The 20,750-nt window shown below is 39.5% G+C and overlaps 1 pseudogene; it reads left to right on the forward strand.

Annotated features, from left to right (window-relative positions):
* The window catches only part of LOC139181144 (high mobility group protein B3 pseudogene), a 40,305-nt pseudogene extending 22,953 nt beyond the window's left edge, over positions 1-17,352 (forward strand).
* Positions 17,353-20,750: the final 3,398 nt, after the last annotated feature.

Genomic DNA, 20,750 nt, shown 5'->3' on the forward strand with positions numbered 1-20,750 from the left:
GGAGGTGGCAGAGAATGAGATGTTTAGCTAGCACCACTGACTCAATGGACATGAACTTGAGCAAACTCTGGGAGATAGTGAAGGACAGAGGAGCCCGGTGTGCTGCAGTCCATGGGATTGCAAAGAGTTGGACACAATTTAGCGACAATACAGTATAGTAATATGTACAGGAAAAATGTATTAATAGATTAATTAAAATTGGCAAAATGTTGATAATTCACTGAGTGATTCATTATTATTCATAGGTATTTGTTATAGTATTCTCTCTAATTTTGTGTATGTTTGAAATTTCCCATAATAAAACATTAAAAAAATAAAGTTTTGGTTTTCCTGTCAGAACAAGATCAGTGACAGAGTGAAAGAAAAAGATCTAAGAAAATATACTATTTAAGGTGGGAAAAGAAGGATTTTCTTAGGAAAATGTGATCTTGAGAACACACTACACAGAGATGAAGGGGAAATAGAAGATACACTTAAGAATCTAAAGCTTCTTAAAGATGTAACTAGAAAACAAGGATATATTAATTGTTACTAAGTCAGAGAGGTTGTTTGGGTCCCAAAGAAACCAAGAAGAGATAGGGAGAGAAGAAAAAATGCATTGGAATTACTCTAACCACAAGAGTCCATATCTACAATGCTATGAGCAGGTATTCCCATAGAAAACTGTTCTCCAAAAGCTGACCCTAGACTGTCTATATTTAGAGCAACTGGGGGAAAACCCACATAATATAGGCAAAATGTGCCCTCCCCAAAGATGTTCACACTCTAATTCCTAGAACCTGTGAATATATTACACAATAAAAGGAACTTTGCAGATGTAAATAAGGGTACAGACTTTAAGATGGGAAGATTATTCAGGTTTTTCTGGGTAGGTCCATTCTAATAACATGAGCCCTTTAAAAGCAGAAAACCTATCCTGGCTGTCAGCAAGAGAGATATGGCAGAAATCAGAGGGATTCCAAGGGTAGGATGTAGGGGTCCATGTGCAAGAACTAGAAAGAGCCCTTTGGGAGCTAAGGGCTACCTTAGCCTGTCAGATGATAGCTGACAAGGAGTCACAGTCCTCAAGTCTACCAGAGTACAGAACTAGATTTTAACAACAACCTGAGTGAGCTTGGAAACAGATTCCAGAGTCTCTGATAAGAGCCCAGCTGGCCAATACCTTGATTACAGCCTTGTGAAACTCAGCAGAGAAACCAGTTGAGCCAATCCAGACTGCTGACCTATAGAACAGTGAGATAACAAATTTGTATCACTAAATCTTGAAATCTGTGATAATTTGTTACAACAGCAATAGAAAAATATTATATGCCATAATATTAAGTGGATATAAAACATTTAAACAGATTTATGAAAGGGAGATAAGAATATCACAAAGTATTTCAAGCATTTTATTTTTTAGGAAGCAATATAAAATATTTATTCAAATTTTATACATTTATAGAGATCTTTACTTCAAGCATTTTAGATGAGTTTCAAGGCAACAAAATTATGTGTGAACATGTTCTCATGGGCAGAAGTTCAGAACATGTATGGACTTAGGACACCAAGAGAAAGAAGCAGGGAAGATGAGACACATAACAAGAGAATGGGGCCAGACAGTAATAGATTGAGTTAAGCCTAGAGTAGACATTGATTTTAATGGTGGAATTATCCAGTTCTTTGAGGTGAAAGTAGATAAGAATCATTGAACTGTGGATTATTGATCTGCTTTTTCAGATTCAAAATTTCTTTTTTTTCCCCTGCCTGGTTTTATTGAGGCATAACTGACATAACACTTTTATCACACCTAAGGAAATGAACAATAATATTCTTACAATAAAATTTTAATATCTCCTAATAATATCATCCAAGCCATATTAAGATTTCCCTAGTTGTCCCCCAAATGTCTTTTTTTCATTTTTAAAACCAAGAGCCAGTCAATTTCCTGTATTGTGTGTTGTGGTCTCTTTAGTTTGTTTGAATTTGAAACATTTGTTCCACATTTTTATAAAATAGTTTTGAAGTTAAAGAAAATGGACAGCTGAGCTTGAAAACTGACAACAAAAAAAGGAGCTCCCCAGGGATCAGCAACAGCGAGAGCCCAGTCTAATCACAATCACATGAGTCTTTAAACAAATGAAAATGAAAACACAGCAACTCAAAAACTATGGGATTCAGGAAAAGCAGTGCTAAGAGGAAGGTTCATAGCAATACAAGCTTACCTCAAGAAACAAGAGAAACATCAAATAAATAACCTAACTCTATAGCTAAAGCAACTATAAAAAGAAGAAATGAAGAACCCCAAAGTTAGGAGAAAGAAAGAAATCATAAAAATCAGAGGAGAAAATTTGAAAAAGAAAAAAAGAACACTATAGCAAAAATCAACAAAAGTAAAAGCTGGTTCTTTGAGAAGATAAATAAAATAGAAAAACCATTAGCCAGACTCATCAAGAAAAAAAGAGAGAAGAATCAAATCAGCAAAATTAGAAATGAAAATGGAGAAATCATAACAGACAACACAGAAATACAAAGAAAGGATCATAAGAGACTACTATGAGCAACTATATGCCAATAAAATGGAGAACTTGGAAGAAATGGACAAGTTCTTAGAAAAGTATAACCTTCCAAAACTGAACCAGGAAAAAATAGAAGATCTGAACAGACTCATCACAAGCACAGAAATCAAAACTATAATTAAAAAATCTTCCAACAAACAAAAGCCCAGGACCAGATGGCTTCACACGTGAATTCTACCAAAAATTTAGAGAAGAGCTAACACCTATCCTACTCAAACTCTTCCAGAAAATTGCAGGGGAAGGTAAACTGCCAAACTCATTCTATGAGTTTACCTTCCCCTGCCAAATTGTAAAGTAAAAAAAAATAAATATAAAAAAATAAATAAAAATAAATAAACCCGTAATTCCAAAATCATGTACAAAAAAAAAAAAAAGAAAAATACAGACTAAAAAAAAAAAAAAAAGAACAGACTTTTGGATTCTATGGGAGAAGGGGAGGGCAGGATGATTTGAGGGAAGAGCAGTGAAACATGTATATTACCATATGTGAAATAGATGACCAATCCAAGTTCGATGCATGAAACAGGGCACTTGAAGCCAGTGCACTGGGACAACCCAGAGGGATGAGATGGTGAGGGAGGTGGGAGGGGAGTTCGGGATGGGGGGACAAATATACACCCTTGACTAATTCATGTCAATGTATGGCAAAAACTACTACAGTATTGTAAAGTAATTAGCCTCCAATTAAAATTAATTAATTAATTTAATTAATTTTGTTTTTACAGTGAAGAAGAGTAGGTCAGAGAAATATGTTGTGAGAAGGACCTGACCCATGTTTCTGACTTTGAAAGCAGAAGAGGGGCCATAAACCAAGGAATGTAGTTAGCTTCAGTTTATAGCCAGCAAGAAACTGGGGACCTTAGTCCAACAATGCAAGGAATTGAATTCTGCGAACAGCTCAAATGAGCACCAAACAGATTCTGCCCTGGAGCCAATAGACAGGAACAAGCCTGGTAACACTTGATTTTTAACTGCTAGTAAGTTCTGAGTCACAACAAACTGTGGAAAATTCTTAAAGAGATAGGAATACCAGACCACCTTACCTGCCTCCTGAGAAACCTGTGTGCTGGTCAAGAAGCAACAGTAAGAACCAGACATGGAAGAACAGACTTCTTCAAAATTGGGGAAGGAGTACATCAAGGCTGTATATTGTCACCCTGCTTATTTAACTTATATGCAGAGTACATCATGTGAAATGCCAGGCTGGATGAATCACAAGCTGGAATCAAGATTGCTGGGAGAAATATCAACAACCTCAGATATGCAGATGATACCACCCTAATGGCAGAAAGTGAAGATGAACTAAAGAGCTTCTTGATGAGGAAGAGGAGTGTCAAAAAACTAGCTTGAAACAAACTCAACATTCAAAAAACGAAGATCATGGCATCTTGTCCCATCATTTCATGGCAAATAGATGAGGAAAAACTGGAAACAGTGACAGATTTGATTTTCTTGGTCTCCAAAATCACTACAGATGGTAACTGCAGCCATGAAATTCAGAGATGGTTGCTCCTTGGAAGGAAAGCTATGACAAACCTAGACAGCATATTAAAAAGCAGAGACATTATTTTACCAACAAAGGTTTGTAGTCAAAGCTATGGTTTTTCCAGTAGTCATGTATGGATGTGAGAGTTGGACCATAAAGAAAGCTGAGTGCCAAAGAATTGATGCTTTCAAACTGTGGTGCTAAAGAAGACTCTAGAGAGTCCCTTGGACAGAAAGGAGATCAAACCAGTCAACCCTAAAGGAAATCATCCCTGAATATTCATTGGAAGGGCTGGTGCTGAAGCTCCAATACTTTGGCTACCTGGTGCTAAGAGCCAACTCATTGGAAAAGACCCTCATGCTGGTAAAGACTGAAGGCAAAAACAGAAGGAGGTGTCAGAGGATGAGATGGTTGAATGGCATCACTGACCCAACGGACATGAAAGTGAGCAAACTTGGGGAGATAGTGAAAGACAGGTAAGCCTGGTGTGCTGCAGTCCATGGAGTATCAAAGAGTCGGACATGACTGAGCAACTGAACAACAGCAACAAGACCTGTGTGGGACATCTCACCTCAAGAACTGTAAAAGAGTGCACGTGTATTTTAATCTGCTAAGTTTGTGGTAATTTGTTTTGGTAGCAATAGGAAACTCCTTCAGCAAGATTTTGAACCAAGCTCAGAGCCATGCTTACTTTAGGAGGAGGTGGCTGCTCACAAGAGTGTGAAGGCTGGGTCATCACACCAAGTCCATCCTCATGGCAATGTTGGGATGCCAGAAGCATGGGTTTCACAACACGGATATAAGTGGTTTCAAATAGAAATAAGGATGACCTGAGAACTAGGGGTGTCATCCCAGAAAATCTCTTAACTTTTCAAGATGACAGGTTTGTGCCAAATGCCACTCTCCAAGAGAGAAAACAGTAAACATGCATGGAGCTCCACTCTCCCCTATATGGCAAACAGTGTCATTGTTAATCTCTTGATAATTAATTAATTAACAGGACAGTTTAAATTGAGGAATTTTGGACCCTAGCTTAGACAACTGACACACTCTAAGTTGCCTCCTGTTGAGGCTGAAAGCAATATGATTACCTCTTTCTCTCACGTTTTCTATGGTTACCCTTTTTTCCTCCAGATATCACTGTCTTGGATATATGCTTTGCTTTCTGACAACAGTGTGGGTCTGGACACTGTTATGTACTAGGTTCTAGCCACATAATTTTGCTTGGGATAGCTACTTCAAGAACTGAGTTTTGTTTGTAGCTAAGAATTTTTTAAATAAATATTAATACAGATGAAGTGCAGATGGAGTTTAGAAAATTAGACAATATAGACAAATGAAAATATAATAAATAAATAAGTAAAATTTCCACTACCCAGAAATCACCACCTAGGTAAGTAAGACCTTAGGCATAACCTGCAGGATCCATCCCCCACCCCACTCTGTGTGTGTGTGTGTGTGTGTGTGTGTGTGTCTAGACATGCTCTTATTTTATTACCAAACTGAGATCTTACTAAACATATTGTTCTATAGCCCACTGTTTTTCAGTCGTCAACCTTTGTTTTGCTATTTTAGTAAATTTTAAACTTATATAACATTTGGATCATATTTGTATTTCTCCAAATGTCCTAAAAATATCCCTTACAGCTACTTCATCCAAAGCAGTACTGAATCCAGACCATGCATTGCATCTGGTCCTTATGTCCCTTAATCTCTTTTAATCTAGCACAGACACCATTTTTTAAAATTCATTTATTTATTTATTTTTAATTGAAGGGTAATTGCTTTACAGTCTTGTGTCGATTTTTGCCATACGTCAACATGAATTAGTCATAGGTGTACATATGTCCCCTCCCTCTTTAACCTCCATGCCAGCTCCCACCCCTCTAAGTTGTTACAGAGCTCCATTTTGAGTTCCCTGAGTTATATAGCAAATTCCCATTGACTATCTATTTTACATAGGGTAGTGTATATGCTTCCATGCTACTCTCACCATTTATCTCACCCTCTCCTTTCTCCCCCATGCCCTGGTCCATAAGTCTGTCCTCTATGTATTTTAATGTTCTCTATGTATTTTAATGATACTGATTTGCTGACAATACCAATGATTCTGCAGAATGTTCCACTTACTGGGTTTGTCTGATTGCTTCCTTGCATTAAATCTTACATGTCTGATTAACTTTTTGAACTCTTAGACATTTGAATCTTGGAGTTGGATTAATTCTTTTTGGCGGTCCTATGTGAACTTCACCTATTCCAGTGGACAACAGCCCATTTTGCAGTTGCCAGTGGAACTTCCACTCTCCTCACACCTCCGAGTGAGACCCTTCTAGCTGAAAGTGAGCAGAGACAGAAATTGGAGAGGAAATGATTTTGGAGTTAAATTTCTTTGTAATTTTGGAATTTCTTTTCTTTCCAAGAATTTTATTAGAAGAAAGAACTCACATTGTTCAAATCTAGGACATTTATATATTATTTGGGACATTTTAATGCTATCACTTGGGTTGAATGTGTGACTTCTGGTAAACCATATTGGACAATGTGGCAGGACTTAATTTAAGATAGGACAGTACAACAGGGATAGACTTTACAGCCTATTATGCTGTGGGGAACTTGGAGTTAATTTGATTAATGTCCTATTATAATCCACTTCAGAGCCTTATGGAGACAAAGCAGAAGTGCTCTACATTAATCCTAGGAGGAGCAGGGGTTACTACTGGGAGAATGGTGTCATGAAGGTGAAACCCGGACTGCCCTATTTAACTCTACTCTCCTACCCCTGATGATAGCAGCCACACTCCAAAAGAATCATCAGATTAGCTATTAAACCCAAGAGATTAAGAAAACAAAAAGGTTGAGAAGTCTTACAGGAACCTCTCCTTTGTAAATGGCTAAATTATACCCCTCATCCATTCATATGTTGAAGCCTTAACCCCCAGTACCTCAGAATGTGACTATATTTGGAAATAGGGCCTTTAAAGAGGAAATACAATTAAAATAGGGCTGTTAAGGTGGGTCTTAATGTAATCTTACAGTGTTTTTATAAGAAGAAGAGATTAGGACACAAAAAGATATCAGAAGCAAGTGAGCAGAGAGGCAGAAAGAGCATGTTCATGTGTAAGCCAAAGTGAGACCTCAGGAGAAATCAACCCTGCTGGCACCTTGATCTTGGACTTCCAGCCTCCAGAATTGTGAGAAATAAATTTCTGTTTAAATCACCTAGTCTATTGTACTTTGTTATGGCAGCCTAATCAGACTAATACATTCTTTTTCCTGTGTTCCTGTTAGTCCATGATATAGAAACTTGCCCCCTTTCAGAAGTACCTGAGGTGTTTTTAAAAAGCACTGCTATTTGGGCTCCAAACCACAGAGATTCTTATCCAACTAGTCTGGGTGTTATCCTGGGTATAAGGTAATTCTAAAATGTTAAGAGTTTAAGAACTGTTAGGATAGGAGGTCAACCAAGAGTTATGTGCACAGCAACTGGAAATAAATGAAACCAAGGCTTTACCAACAAATCAACAGAATGGTAGCAATCCAGCTACCTCATACACATTTTAGGGAAATTTGGTCTTATTACTGGGAATTTGGACCATATTACTGGGAATTTGTTGTTCAGTGCAAATTGCTTTTCCAGCATTCATAATTCTACTAGGCCTTTTATTATGCCCATAGATGTCAGTTTTTAGGGTTTAAGAGTAAATAGTATTATAGAAATACCTAGGGGATTAGATTCAGCAGGAGCCTGAAAAAAAGTCATGCCCAGTACCCTCTTTACAAATTTGAATTCTTGGCCCTGAAAAAGGCAGTCACTCACAAGTCTCATAATTTCATGTCTGAGGTGGCTATTGGAGTATGAACTAATAGGCACATAGTACTTTCAGATTAGCTGGAGACACTGTCCTCCTCTGTCGTCATGTGCCTGCATGCTGCACCAATGCACAGCCATAATTCACACACGGAAATTAGGTATTAGAGCACTCATATTCTTTAAATTTTTAAAATTCATTTTAAATTTTAGTTCAGTTCAGTTCAGTCACTCAGTTGTGTCTGACTCTTTGCGACCCCATGAACTGCAGCATGCCAGGCCTCCCTGTCCATCACCAACTCCCAGAGTCCACCCAAACCCATGTCCATTGAGTCGATGATGCCATCCAACCATCTCATCCTCTGTTGTCCCCTTCTCCTGCCCTCAATCTTTCCTAGCATCAGGGTCTTTTCAAATGAGTCAGCTCTTCACATCAGGAGGCCAAAGTATTGGAGTTTCAGCTTCAACATCAGTCCTTCCAATGAACACCCAGGACTGATCTCCCTTAGGATGGACTGGCTGGATTTCCTTGCAGTCCAAGGGACTCTCAAGAGTCTTCTCCAACACCACAGTTCAAAAGCATCAATTCTTCTGTGCTCAGCTTTCTTCACAGTCCAACTCTCACATCCATACATGACCACCGGAAAAACCATAGCCTTGACTAGGTGGACCTTTGTTGGCAAAGTAATGTCTCTGCTTTTGAATATACTGTCTAGGTTGGGCATAACTTTCCTTCCAAGGAGTAAGTGTCTTTTAATTTCATGGCTGCAATCACCATCTGTAGTGATTTTGGAGCCCAGAAAAATAAAGTCTGACACTGTTTCCCCACCTATCTGCCATGAAGTGATGGGACCAGATGCCATGATCTAGTTTTCTGAATGTTGAGCTTTAAGCCAACTTTTTCACTCTCCACTTTCACTTTCATCAAGAGGCTCTTTAGTTCTTCTTCACTTTCTGCCATAAGGGTGGTGTCCTCTGCGTATCTGAGGTTATTGATATCTCTCCCGGCAATCTTGATTCCAGCTTGTGTTTCTTCCAGTCCAGCATTTCTCGTGATGTACTCTGCATATAAGTTAAATAAGCAGGGAGACAATATATAGCCTTGACATACTCCTTTTCCTATTTGGAACCAGTCTGTTGTTTCATGTCCAGTTCTAACTGTTGCTTCCTCACCTGCATACAGGTTTCTCATAGGTTTTCTCAAGAGGCAGGTCAGGTGGTCTCATATGCCCATCTCTTTCAGAATTTTCCACATTTTATTGTGATCCACACAGTCAAAGGCTTTGGCATAGTCAATAAAGCAGAAATTTTTAATCTACACACAATAAAATTTACTCTTATTAGTGTACAGTTCTGTGAGTTTAGACAGAGCTTTTAGAGTCATATAATCACCAGCACAATCAAGGTATAGAACAGTTCCTTCACTTCTGAAATTCCTTCACCAGCACATATATACTTGGTATGCATTCCCCCAAGCTCCAGATACTTAGAGCCTCTATGAACAATTTTGGCACGACATCCAGTTCAGTCCACTTTTGACCATCCTAAAGTGAGCACATCAAGTGAAGATAAATAGGAAAGGTGAGTCCTGGTAATTATAAGAGGGGAGATGACCCCGTAGCCTTCCCAGATAGATCCACATGACTGGAATTCAAAGTTTTAGCAAGGGGTGGCCCTATTTTGGTCAGGGTTTAGGGCAATGTTAATGCCTTATGATTTAAGGCTAGATTCTGTACCAGAACTTAGAAAGAGAACCAATGGCTTACCACATTTCAAATGTATCAAGGTAAACTTTGAAAACCTTCTTGCCAGCACACACTGGAGCAGCAGACTCAATACCAGGCAGTTATTGCATCATCTCAAAGGAAACGTTCTTATAATCAATTAAGCTCATTATATTTGAATATTTAGTTCCTGCCAAAGCACATATTAAATCCCCATTTCAAAATAATGTATTCACAGAGATCAGGTCTACTATATAAAGGATGTCATGAAACTATTTAAGAAGTATTATAAAGTTTTTTGCTGAGGCAAAATATCTTTAAAAGGGGCTTTCCAACATTGCTCATAACATATGTGCTCACTGATACTAAGCTAGATACTGTGGGACAATGGTGGTAGATTTACTGTTTCTAATTCTAGCATTCATAAGAAAATGGGCAGCTACAAAGAATCCCCTTTAACTCTCCCTGGGGACAAAAAAAAAAAGCCCTTGGGGACTTCTCAGAAGTAGGACAAGTTCCTGAAGGAGATATAGCTGTGTATCAGTCCAGATCTTTGATTGTAAGCAAAAGAATTTGACTCTGGATGATTTAAGCAGGAAAAGCACTCATCAAAAGGACATTGGGCAGCTCCCAGAATCAGCAGGTGGGCTGAAGAAGTAGGTTTCAGACAGAACAAACTCTTGAACCTTGCTGCAGAACTGGTCTGGTGAGGAGCCCACTGCAGCACCTCTGAGCATTGAGTCTGCAGCTTTCACCACTGTCGCCCTGCCAAGGAGCTCTCTCTTTCTCTGAATGCCAGTGCTGCCTGTGAGACTGCCTGTCTCCCGGATTCTTTGTCTCTAACTCTTAAGACAAAATCTAAGGTAACTGGTCTAGGTTATGCGCCAACACCCTAGTTGTGAAAGAGAGTAAATGTGGCATTCTCAAGTCTGTAGGGGGAGGCAGGCTCTGCTTCCTTCCAAGAATCATAAGATGGGGAAGTCCCTAACCAGAGGAAGTGGGTTCAAATGCATACCCAAAAAGAGTAGCAAAAGATCCAGCCCAGGCCAACGGTTAGGGGCCGCTTGGTGTCACATGGCACCAAGTTAGTTACTGCTACTTCATTTGGGGGCAGTGTAGAGGAAGATAGCATGGGCTCGCTCACCCTGAGCTGAGGAAGGTGGTCAAAGAAAGAAACAAGGGCTCTGTTTCCCTCAGGTCCTTACTAATTTCTTGCAAGTTTAGAGGGAATGAGAACTGCCTAGTTGTTGGAGGCGGGGGCTTTATCTGGAGCTTCCGTGCCCTGTACAAGGCAGAGAAAGCAATTGGTGTAATCATCCTTGTCTAAAGACTGTGGCATGATGACTTGGGTGATCTGGGAGCAAGTGGGTGGTGGTGGTGGGTAGTGGGAGAGAATTTAGAGTACTTTCCTCAGCAAGTCGTTGCCTTTGATCCCTTGATGAGATGCACCTGAACATATCTGGGGACAAAATCAGGCACCCGCAATATATTTTCTGATTGTAGTCATTTGGTTCCAAAGCTAAGAGGTTTATGTGCAACAACTTTAGGAAGTTCCTGCTCTAAAGTTCTCAGTGTATGAACTCTTCCCTAGATTTACATTTTCTGACAACAGTACTTCAGTTAACTAGGGTGCAGAGGTTCAGGATGAGCCCCACTGTACCTGGGGAGACCCACAACTAGAGGGGCTTAACTAAATTTTAAATATATTTGAGATGCTCAGGCTTGATCAGAAAATGCAGAGAAAGCAATATGAGGCATTCTTGGCACACATCTGGAATGCCACCAGGAAGAAATAGTGCATTAGGTTTTTCTATTGCTTTTTGGTGTTTGGAAAATACACTTGGCTGTTCATGGATCTCTGATTTAGAATGGGTGAGGGAGGCAAGACTATAGGGAACTTCACTGATTGTTCAACTGCCCTTAGTATTGTTAGTAATGGCTGGTAAGCCAGTCACATGCTGCCTCTTATCATTCAAAAGAGGAGAAGGCAAGGGAAACTACAGGATAGGGGGCCTGGGTGCTGCTGTGAAACTTGGGGCTGCCCTGTGAGCAGCAACTTCCTAGCATGTGATAAGGAAACTTGAATCCCTTTACTGTGTACAAAGTGTAGTCAGAAAATGGGGCAGGTCCAGATAAAGTGATCTACCAAAATAACTTTTTGCTTATAAAAGAACTGGTTAGGAAATCCCCACCCCCCCACGCATACACCAGTGTAGACAGGTAACAATCTTTCCATACCCAGAAGAGAAGGCAAGAACAATGTTTTGAGGATTCCAGCTTTGTACTAAATTGAAGGAAACAGCACCTTAACCATCAGAGAATGAGAAAGTTGGATGGTAAATTCAAGTGGGGATAAGGAGACAGCCACCTATCAAGCTGCCCACCCACCTACATCCCTGGAGAATCCCATGCAGCACTCTTTGAACCAAAACCGTCCATATGTGGGAAATCTGGACATAGATGAGTAAAACAGATAAGGCCAGTCATTCGTCCATATCCATTTCTCCATATTCCTCCTTGCTGGCATGGTCCTGAAGTGGTCATGTGCCTAGGGATGGGTCATACGTACCCTAGCACCATGTTGAGGTGGTGATGGAATCTTGAAAAGTCAATGCTAATTACTGGTGGCCTGATTCTCCTTGCCAGTGATTGGTTTAGGTGTGGGAACGTGACCCAGTCCTAGACCTGAGGGAATGTCTGCTGGGGGACTTTTGGGAATGATTTCCTCAGAAATAAAAGGAAATGTATAGGAGGAAACTCCCCTCTTTTTAAACACAACATTGCTATGTCTACATGCAATGCTGGAACTCCTACAGCCATCTTACAACCAGGAGGAAAGATCTGCTGTCAGTAGAGGAAGGCAGAGAAAAAAAGAATGAAAGCCCCTGTGTCTTTGATGATGGCATTTGATTACTAACTCTATCAACCCTGAAACTACCATGCAGGAATTTTTGAACCAATTTTAGAAAATGACCCATTCCTTTTTCTCATAAAGAGGGATATGGGATGTGGAGTAAGTCTTCTTTGCAGAGGCATAAAGATTTTCCTTGAGAGCATGGTGTAGTAGGTTATGAGAGCTCAAATCATGATTCACACATTTTCAAGAAGTTTTTTGGGGGGTGGGTAGGCTGAGATCATGAAAAAATAAAAACATTTACCTGTCTTTTAAGGTAATGGAGACCAGCTACTGGGTATGGTTACATAACTGGTCAGTGGCCGAGAAGGACCAGGTCATTAGATGAGGCATATTGCCGTGAGAAACTTGGACCAGAAAACCAAACCCAGAACCATGGCCAGGGGCTAAAGTCTTAAGAGTATCCATCCCATAAATGGAAACATCACCTTATTTGTGTTTTGACATCTTGCCACCTGAGCAACTGCATAAACGAACAGTTGCCACACCTGTACCTCCACATCTCGCCTTCTCACTGCCTTCTTATTACATGAATGGAAACAAGATACTGTCTGTGCCTCAAGACGTTGTGCCAAAATCATCTAGCCAATGTGTGAGGATCCTTAGCCATGGCACTTGAAGGGGTGTTTTCTGGACATCCACAGGTGTCAGAGAGGAACTCTCATATCTGCATTTTGAGACAAGAACTGGGGCATGTTAGTATGTCGCTAGCTAGGGACAGAGGGTCATAGATATTGTTATACACCTGACAACTGAAATAACATGTTTTAGTATCATCCTCAGTATCAAAAACAGTGGTTACATGGGTATTAAAACTATATGGTTGATAGACAAAGATAAACTCAAAATGGATTAAAGACCTAAAGGTAAGACCAGAAACTATAAAACTCTTAGAGGAAAACATAGGCATGACAAGCAAGATCAAAGCAAAATCCTCCATGATCCACCTCCTAGAGTAATGGAAATAAAACAAAAATAAGCAAGTGGGATCTAATTAAACTTAAAAGCTTTTGCACAGCAAAGGAAACTACAAACAAGGTGAAAAGACAACCCTCATAATGGGAGAAAATAATAGCAAAGGAAACAACTGACAAAGGATTAATTTCCAAAATATACAAGCAGCTCATACAACTCAATACCAGAAAAACAAACAACCCAATCAAAAAGCGGGAAAAAGACATTTCTCCAAACAAGACATACAAATGGCTAACAAACACATGAAAAGATGTTCAACATCTCTCATTATCAGAGAAATGCAAATCAAAACTACAATGAGATATCACCTCACACTGGTCAGAATGGCCATTATCAAAAAATCTACAAGCAATAAATACTAGAGAGGGTGTGGAGAAAGGGGAACCCTCTTGCATTGCTGGTAGGAATGCTAACTGATATAGCCTCTGTGGAGAACAGTATGGGAATTCCTTAAAATAATAGGAATAAAATTACCATATGACCCAGCAATTCCACTACTGGGCATATACCCTGAGGAAACCAAAATTGAAAAAGACATATGTACCCCAATGTTCGTTGCAGCACTATTTACAATAGCTAGAACATGGAAGCAACCTAGATGTCTGTAGATAGATGAATGGATAAAGAAGCTGTGGTACACGTATGCAATGGAATATTACTCAGCCATAAAAAGGAATGCATCTGAGTCAGTTCTAATGAGGTGGACGAAGCTAGAACCTTTATATAGAGTGAAGTAAGTCAGAAAGAGAAAGATAAATCTTATACTAATGCATATATATGGAATCTAGAAAGATGGTACTGATGAATTTATTTGCAGGGCAGCAATGGAGAAACAGACATAGAACAGACTTATGGACACGAGGCATGGGGAGGGGAGGAGTGAGAGGGTGAGATGTATGGAGGAAGTAACATGGAAATTTACATTACCATACGTAAAATAGATAGCCAGTGAGAATTTGCAGTATGTTTCAGGAAACTCAAACAGGGGCTCTGTGACAACCTGGAGGGGTGGGATGGAGAAGGAGATGGGAGGGAGGTTCAAGAGGGAGGAGACATATGTTTACCTATGGCTGATTCATGTTGATGTTTGACAGAAAACAACAAAATTCTGTAAAGCAATTATACTTCAATTAAAAAATAGATAAATTTTAAAAATGTAGTTGGACTTGACTATAAGACACTCATCTAAATCTAGAATCATAATTGTTGTAATTAGATTATTATAATGAAGACAAAATTAAAATATTTTATGAAGAATTTGTAGACAACTGAGAATATATGTTCGGACTCTCTCACTGGCCATGGACCTTAGTTTGAGAAATATTAAATTCAGACAGTCTCAGAAGGAATGATAAATATGGGAAGAAATAATATTTAAGCCTAAATTGGACTTTTCTTTGTATTACATGAGAGTACAACTCAAGGATTAATCCAATGTTCCTTAACTACAGTGTACCTAAGAATTACCTAGAATGGTAGTTCAGGGGTGAGACCCAGAAACCTGGATTTCAAATAGGTGATTCTGATTCAGACACATTAAGGATCGTACTTTCAGAAACACTGAATCTGTGAACCAGAAGTGGGCCACTGAAGTGATACAGCTCCAAGAAGAGGAATTCTCCCCAGTAACCCTCTTCTATGGGGCCAAGGGAGACAACAGGTTGGAGAAATTTTCCTAAGACAGACCCAGAGGTGGGAGCATATTGGTTCATCAAGGGATGCAGTCTACTGTCAGAGGAAGAGAACCTTTGCTATCCCAGTAGAGTATGTGTTGTTTCCTTTTTTCTTTTCCAAATGCAAGTTTTAATTTCAGTTATCTGGTTTTCCTTCCACCATTGTGCAATTGGGTATATTAGAGGTTGCTTAAATGTATCATTTAGACATAATTTGCATATCAGGGCTTCCCTGACAGCTCAGTTGGTAAAGAATCCTCCTGCAGTGCAGGAGACCCCGGTTCAATTCCTGGGTTGGGAATATCCACTGGAGAAGGGATAGGCTAACTCCAGCATTCTTGGGCTCCCCTTGTGGCTCAGCTGGTGAAGAATCCACCTGCAATGCAGGAGACCTGGGTTGGGAAGATCCCCTGGAGAAAGGAAATGCTACCCATTCTAGTATTCTGGCCTGGAGAATTCCATGGACTGTATAGACCATGGGGTCACAAAGAGTTGGACACAACTGAGTGACTTTCACTTTTACTTTGCATAACTATGATAATTGTATCAGTTAAAAATTTTAACAAATATCTGAATATTAAAAGTTATAACTAATTGAAAAATATTTTAGTTAAAAATGATAGAAACCATATATAAACTTGAGTAAGCAGACAAAATTTTTTTATTTTAATATTTTTATTAAGATTTAATCAATATGTAATAAATTACACTTAGAGTGCATAATTAATTGTACATATATATATATATACATATATATATATGGGAAACCATCACTAAAGTTAATACAATGAGTATATCCATCACTATCCTACATTTCCCTATGCCCCTTTGTAATTCCTTTTACCAACCCTTGCCTTCCTCCCTGCCACTGAGGCAACCGCTGCTCTGCTTTCTGTCACTATAGATTAGCTGTAATTTCTAGATTTTTATATAAATGGAGTCATGCAGGATGTAGTCTTTTTTTTCTGGCTTATTTTACTCAGCACACTTTGAGATTCGCCTGTGCTGTTGTATTGTGCGTGTATTCTAAGTCACTTCAGTCGTGTCCAACTCTTTGTGACCCTATGGACTGTAGCCCACCAGGATCCTCTGTCCATGGGATTCTCCAGGCAAGAATACTGGAGTGGGTTGCCATGGCCTCCTCCAGGGGATCTTCCTGACCCAGATATTGAACCTGCGTCTCATGTTTCCTGTATTGGCAGGTGGGTTCTTTATCACTAGTGCCACCTGGGAAGCTGTTGTATTATAGTTTACTCGTTTTTATTGCTGAGTAGAATTCCATTGTGGGAAGCTATTGTATTACAGTTTACTCATTTTTATTGCTGAGTAGAATTCCATTGTATGGATGCACAGCAATTTGTTTATTCAATTCACCTTTTAATGGAGCTTTGGATTGTTTCCAGTTGGAGACTTAAAAACAAAGTGGCTATAAACACTCTTGTACAAGTATTTGTGTGAAAATATAATTTCATTTCCTTTGGATAAATTCCTAGGAGAATGGTTGAATCATATGGTAGATACATAGATAACTTTTTAAAGAACTGCCGTACTATTCTCCACAGTGGCTGGATCATTTTACATTCTGCTAGCAGTGTATGAGAGTTCTAGTTCCTCCACATACTCCAACAATTGGTTTTTTTTTTTTTTAATTTTAGCCATTTGTAAGATAGTAGTATCTCACTGTGGCTTTAGTTTTCCTTTCCCTAATGACTAACAGTGTTGAGTGTCTTTTAATGTGATTATCGCCATCCATATATCTTCTGTAGTAGTGTCTGGTCAAATACTTTGCCTGTTTTTAATTAAAATTTTTTTATTATTGAGAGCTTGTTTTAGCTTCTGGATTCAAGTCGTTTATCAGATACATGATTTACAAATATTTGCTCCTCCCATTCTGTGACTGTGTTTTCATTCTCTTAACAGTGTCATTCAATGAGCAGAATTTTTTATTTTGACAAGGTTAAAAATAAAGAATTTTTGATTCATTATTTTAATTAGAATTCCTAACAGAGGGACTTCCCTGGTGGTCCAGTGGCTAAGACTCCGAGCTTCCAATGCAGGGGGCCTGGGTTCATCCCTTGTCAGGGAACTAGATCCCACGTGCTGCAACCAAAAGATCCCACGTGCTGCAACTAAGATCCTGCACAGCCAAAGAAATACATTTTTTTTTAAGTTACAGAATTCAAAATGCATGTGTGTTTTTTTTAAAAAGAATTCCTAATAGCAAATGTAACTCAATAATAAAATAGTAAAGATAAGAACACTGTTTTATCTCATATAATAAGTTCTGAGCTAGTATGGCTCTGGTGTTTGTTAATTTAGCTACTCAACAATGTCATCAAGGATTCTTTTCATCATTTTGCTCTGCCATCCTTAGCCTCCTGGCTTTAACCTTCCTGGTTAAACCTGGTCTCCTCATAGTTCTCAAGTGGCTGCTAAAGTTCTGCATATCCCATACAAACAGGTAACATCAAAAGAAAGAATCTGGACTGTCTTTCCTGTGTGTCTCTCAGAGTGAGAAAACTTCTCTGGGAAACCCCCTGACAGATCTTTCCTCATATCACATGACTGTCCATAAACTAGCATAAACCCCCTTAGATCAGGGATTGGCAAACTACCACCAGTGGGTCAAATATGGCCTGCTGCCTACTTTTATATGGTCTGTGAGCTAATAATGGTTTCTACATTTTTAAAGGGGTGAAAAAGTGAAAGGAAGAATAATATTTTAGTATCATGTGAAAATTATATGAAATTCAAATTTCAGTGTCCAACAAACTTAGTTTCAACTTGGAAATGTAGACAGCTGGAAAGATGTCACTCTAACCCTAATAAGAAAAAAAGTTGGACAGATTGCAAATTAATGGCTCTTCATGAACCCCTCAGAGAACTGAGGCAATAAGTCAAAATGGAGAGACATGGGTGCCTGCAAGAATACACAGGACCCAAATGTTTTCTTCCCTGGGGCAGACATTACTTGATGTCATGTAAGCCAGTAAGACCATTGAACTAGAAATTCTGATGAATTGCTGGAGGCAATTGCTGGTGTGTGAGCTAGTGTGATAGTATGGCTCTCTTAGGAGCTGTAGTGACAGCAGCATTCTCAACTTCTTGCTGCATTTTCCTCCAGGAATCCCTCCACCCGGGGTTCTCACAGTAGAATGGAGAGAATCATAAGTTCCCTTTCTCTTCTCTTTCCTTCTGTGGTACTGGCTAGGGGAGTGGAACAGCAGCCTCTGCTATGTCCAAAACCCACCCAGACTCTTGCCCATGTCTCCTTTACAGAACAAAGAGCTTAATCTGTAGCATGTAGAGATCCCATTGAAGGCCCTTTTAGGGGAATCATAGCCAAGATCTCTCCGGGTTTGAAATCTGTGCCCCTTTCCTCAAGCACTGATCTTTTTTTGAGTAACATGTTTTAGTTTATTCTGGTGGAGACTGAATGCCTTAACCCTAGGCATACAATACCCCTAAGCATACAACTTAAGTTGTCTATCACGAATTTTCTTCTAATCTACTAAATGATAGCATATGGCATTCCTACAAGTATTCCAAAATGAAAGCGAAGTAAACACAAGATTGCATCCAAGCAGATCCTGTAGACCCAAGTAAGTTACATGGTTGCAAGTTGCATAAATGCTGTTTCACATTTCTTGGATCCCACACCAATGAGATAAATAAGAATTATCTATGGCCAGATTATAGAAGAATAAAAAACTATTTGGCATAATTTACAGATTGTTCCATGTGAAGTTTGCTGTTACTAGTTGGAAGTAGACTGCTACAGTGTTGCAGTTCCACTAAGGGGTGGCCTTGAAAGACAGTGGTGAGGGAACAATTTATCAGTGGTTGTTTAATTGCAAGGAAGGAGAGATAAAGGTGTGAGATGTACACTAAATCATAGACAATTTCAAATGGTTTGGTCGGAGGCTTGGGAACTGGAAAGGAACAAGATTAGAAGTATAATGGCATAAAGACCTGGGGAAGAAGCATGCCCACCTCTAAATGAACTCTCTAAATGGTCCCAGAATTTAGGACTGTATATATAACTTTATAATACCAAAGCCCCTAGCTACAGAAGAGGCTCTCAAAAATCATACCATATGATCCATCCTGTGAACATCGGTCAACCTCTCTTCCCCAAAACCCACACCTGCTCAATGTACTCATGATCAAAGGCCAACTTCTCCTCATAAACCTAGACTTGTCTTTGCTGAGTTACTATTTTGTTAACCCTGATTGCTTGCCATGAGCTTCCAATGAGGAATTATGGCTAGTGAGGACAAACCAGCCACACAGTGGCATGTTGATTATACTAGACTCCTTATCTTATGCAGCAGGCAGTGATTTGTTGTCTCTGAAATGTCAAATTATTCTGGAAACGAATTTACTTTTCTTGCCCATGGTGCATCTGCAATTCATTATCCATGGATGTACTGAATACTTCATTCACCATTATGACATTATATAAAACATTGTTCTGGCCAAGGAATTCATCTTATAGCAGAAAAGCCAGGCAATGAACTGATATTCACTGGTCTTAACCACATATCCCATCACCCCAAAGCAACTGGCCTTATAGAATGGGAAGGGAAGTTATGGCACTAGTTGGGAGGCAGCACCTTGTTAGGTTGATGTGCCATTCTACAGTAACTGATAAATATATGGTGCTTATTTCTTATAGCCAGAATACATGGATTCAGCAATCAAAGACTGAAGAGAGGGGTGATCTCTATCATTATTACACTTCATGAATTACTTATAAAATTTTTGCTTCCTATCTCTGTTACTCTGAACTTTCCCAGTTAATAGGTTTTAATACTGAGGAGAAGAATGCTTCCCCTGAGGTATATTTGACAATAGCCACCTTGTCATTTGAAAAGCAGAGACATTACTTTGCCAACAAAGGTCCGTCTAGTCGAGGCTATGGTTTTTCCTACGGTCATGTATGGATATAAGAGTTGGACTGTGAAGAAAGCTGAGCGCTGAAGAATTGACGCTTTTGAACTGTGGTGTTGGAGAAGACTCTTGAGAGTCCCTTGGACTGCAAGGAGATCCAACCAGTCTATTCTAAAGGAGATCAGCCCTGGGTGTTCTTTGGAAGGAATGATGCTAAAGCTGAAACTCCAATACTTTGGCCACCTCCTGTGAAGAGTTGACTCACTGGAAAAGACTCTGATTCTGGGAGGGATTGGGGGCAGGAGGAGAAGGGGACGACAGAGGATGAGATGGCTCGATGGCATCACCGACTTGATGGACATGAGTTTGAGTGAACTCGGGGAGTTGATGATGGACAGGGAGGCCTGGCGTGCTGCGATTCATGGGGTCGCAAAGAGTCGGACACGACTGAGTAACCGAACTGAACTAAACTGAACTAAACCTTGTCATTTTCAAGCTTCTCATGCCATTTGGAAAGCAGGCCAGAAAAAAGAGAGGGAGTTACTGATTAGGTTGGAATTATTGACACTGTCAAGGGGAAATAAGGTTGCTACTGATAAATGGGGCAAAGATGAGTATTGATGGCACCTGAAGAGGTTCTTCTGCAGCATTTCCTGCTACTACCATGTTCAGAAATAAAAGCTAGTGGAAGACTAAAGCAACTCGATGTGGGCAGGACC

Source organism: Bos indicus, chromosome X, assembly GCF_029378745.1.
Source record: "Bos indicus isolate NIAB-ARS_2022 breed Sahiwal x Tharparkar chromosome X, NIAB-ARS_B.indTharparkar_mat_pri_1.0, whole genome shotgun sequence".
Lineage (NCBI taxonomy): Eukaryota > Metazoa > Chordata > Mammalia > Artiodactyla > Bovidae > Bos > Bos indicus.